Here is a 3,895-nt window from a genome sequence, read left to right on the forward strand (position 1 = left end):
GGAGGACAAGGAAAAAATTGGGTGGTGGGCTCCTCCTCTACAATTTGAGGTGCATTACGATCCGCAAGAGTCGGGGAGGAAGAGAAATCAGGGGGTTCACCGTATTGGGAAACATGAACCAAGCATCTAAAATCTTGTCTCAAGAATTATGAGTTCAAAAGTTGTTCAATCATTTCACAACGGAGGTGAAGGAGGTGATTAGCAATGTCCTCAACTAATTCGTCAAGATCCATTTATAAACTTCATATTTTTTTACAAAGATCCTAGTGGCTATACTCATTGAATGCTCTAATCATCATCGCAACAAGTTGTCTAAATGAATCGATAGAGGAAAAGTGTAATGTATGACACCAGTGTTTAACATGACCTTCAAATGTTAGGGTGAGTAGTACAACCCAGAAATCTTCGGACTGTATTTTGTAATGATGGCAAAGAGTCATAACTTGAAGCACATGCACACGAAAAGACGGTTCACCCTAACCATTGAACTTCAACTTGGATAGGTCATGAATAACTTCCTATTGTCTTAGTGGGTCCTGACCTCGATTCAGAGTTAGTTTTGCCAAACAAATCCCTACACTACTGGCTCTTTTGGCATGAACCCGTGGAGCGCGGACTAAAGTATCACTCGAAGAAGTGTGGGGGGTTGATGGAACCAAGTTTCCACACCCAGAGATTAGTGTAATGTCATTTTATGCCCTAAACCCACCTTCGCGCAGATTGATAAGCCCTTAGGACTTATCGATATAACTTACCTTAATCAGATTTTGTACCTTCGTGAATGTTCACGACTCTCTTTCGCGGACCCTAAATAGGTGAATCAACTGCTAACGCACCTTTGTGGTTACCCTTAATCCTGTATTCACCCAGATCAGCTTAAGTGTTCGATAACTTTCACATGCAGCAAGATATGTTTCACGTAAATAGTTATTGCGTCCTTATAACAAGATAGATCATTTAAAATCGCGCATCAATACAATATTAATTCAGAAACCCATCATTCATCATAACATAATAGCACATTCATTCATAATAGAGGGAAATGGATAAACAAAGGAATTTCTGGAATAATCTCTTTATTAGTACTTCAGTTCTGCTTACAAACTCAAGACCTCCCTGAGCACCCAGTTGTAGGTGTCCGTGCACTTAGCTGCAGACTCTACTCTAGGCCTCTGTGCACATAGCTGCAGAGCCTCTCTTCTACTCTAAGACTACTTTTCTCTTTCTTATACTGACCCATTACATTCATCTCCATCCTTCCTTATTTTTTTTAGACTCTCTAAGACTCTCCTTTTTATACAATCCCATGGTCCACGAACCATGGGTAGGTCTATACAATCTGACACAACTTACATAAAATGAGGATAAAACCCTTTATGACACTCTACTATCTACCCGCTCTGTGACCACAACTGACAGATACTTTACACTTTTTACTATAGAACTTGGTTTTTTGCCCCAAAACTTGGGCTTTTGCCCCAAAACATGGGCTTTTGCCCCAAAACATGGGCTTTTGCCCCAAAACTTGGGCTTTTCCCCAAAATTGACCCTGTCCCAATAGGCCCCTAACACAAATATGGTGACTCGCCCCTGAATCACTCTAATGGCATGGAGATCTTACTATGGATACCTCCCAACTCTACTTGTGCTACTACTACCTCAACCACGCTCTGCGTGGCTTCCTGTTTGATCTACTCCACCAGCTGCTTTGTTGCTAGTCCTACACTGTCTTCCTTTATCTTCTGCTACGTTCTCTGTAGGATTTCCAATTTTTTCTCAATGGTGGTAGAGATAACATAGGCCTCATCCAGCCAAGGCCCTAATCTATCCTTGAGGACCGCCTATTTCCTTTGCGCTGCCTCCACCTTTTTGGGCAACTATTTTACCTCATGCAGCTTGGCCAATCGTTGTGCTATAGCGATGGTGTGCACCATCACTCTTGCTTCATCATACCAATGTTGTAATTCACATGCTTCTGTGTTTAACCTCTGTAGGTTAGGACCTTTCTACAACACTGTGACTACCTCCATGGATTGCTCAAAATGTGTGGTGCAATCTAGCACCATGGCAGCCACTACTACAACTCCATCCTTCATAGCAGCTTCATGTTGTTCTCTGACCTTTGGTGGAGTTGAAGGTTGTGACTTCAACTCTAGCTATGTAATTTCCAGGTTCACTCCAAACTGATCCTTGGCCACTTTCGTCTTCACATCGCACACACCTACAGCCAACTTCCTGATCTTCACGTCCATGACACTTCCCCTAAGATATGCAATTCAGGAACTGTTCTGCATGCCTCAACCACCACAGATGGAGTTTGTTCATTTTGTGCTTGAACTTTCTTCCATTCTTCCAACGCTGTTGTTTTCTCCATGAAAATTTGTTCGTTGTTGACCTTATACTCGTTGATCATGCTCAACACACTTTGCTCCTAGGCCTTAATCTCTAAGATCACACCTGCTTGCAGTGTGTGAAGGAACTCACTAGGGAGCACGACCATGTTGAGGCCCACATTATTCAAAGTTCTACTAATAGCCTTATCAGCGGCCACCTCCGCACTCAAAGCTTCATCAGGTAGCACAACTGCTTGGACATCCATTAATTGAACCATCTTCACTGCTTGAGTGATACGCAGTGCCAAACTAGTTGATGCAACACTACTCTATCCCACACCCGCCTAGAGTCTAGTCATTTGGATCTGCAACTCACGCAGACTCATCTATATGGAGATAAGTGCCTACTTTTGCTACTGCTCAAACTGTTGCAGCATTTTTGTTGTTGTATCCTGCACCTTATCTCCAATATCATCCAAGTCGCCCTACGTTAACGTAAATGGATCTAGCGACGACTTAGTGGATTTTGTCTTTTTGCGCGGTCCTTCCTTTTCCTTCTCCATATACCGCTTTACTCGAAAGGGAGTGCTCTCCTGCTAGTCTCCGTTGCCATACTCTAACCACTCTTCTTCCTCTGTTGTGGAAAAGAAGGCTTATGACTTCTTTTAGAGCCATGCTCTTCCTTCTCTGCCTATTCCTTTACAGTGCTCTCCACTTCTACATAGGCCCTTTCCTCGGCCTCTTTCTTCCTCTTCTCAGCCAACAACTGAACTTTTTGTCTGGCCGCTTCCTTTTTATTTTTCTCTACGGACTTTCTAGTCCCAGCGGCCACATTGGATGCAAAATGCCACTCTGTTGGCCAACACTTGATAGCATCTACTATAGCGTCATCCGTAGCCAAGTAGGGCAAGTTAGACCATTTCTGATCGAGGTGCATTTGTGCCTAGATGTAAACATGGTGGAAGTCTGTTTTGACGAACATGGTTGGTGACAACTGCGACTTCTAGTCGATGGCCATGTGAATGCTCACCTCCATCAGTAGCCAAAAGACTTTGCTCTCCGTGACCTGCACAATGTCTTTGGTGGCCTAGAGAGATGCAAACATCACCGCTTCCAGTAAATCCTTCTCCATAGGACGAAACTGGCTATCCTCTGACAAATCCCATGTGACCAGCACAATTGAGAGCAACAACCATGAATAGTGAAAGGTCTTACTATTGTTCTATGCCTCTCTACAGTTCGCAAGGAAATTGCTACACACGTAGTGCACCCTGTTGAACTGTACACCCTCTGTGCACCGTGCTGCCAATGAAACCACTACTGCCAGCACCTTGTCCATGCGGCACTTTCTCATAACCTTGCTAGCCAAAATCTGCATGGAAACCTTTATCGCAGGGTCAGTAATTGAAGTAATTGAGTACCCACGTGGCTTTTTAACAAGTTTAAAATTGTCCTTCATCTTCTCAGTGAGGCTGTGCTCACTCATCTTTCCACAAAATGCCTTGGTTGGATTTAGTCTAGAGTGCGTAATAATGTGATCCAATGGATCAACATATCTCTGA

The sequence above is a fragment of the Pinus tabuliformis genome, chromosome 2_2 (genome assembly GCF_031772625.1).
Source record: "Pinus tabuliformis cultivar Carrire ecotype Pingquan chromosome 2_2, CPIR1, whole genome shotgun sequence".
NCBI classification, from domain to species: Eukaryota; Viridiplantae; Streptophyta; class Pinopsida; order Pinales; family Pinaceae; genus Pinus; species Pinus tabuliformis.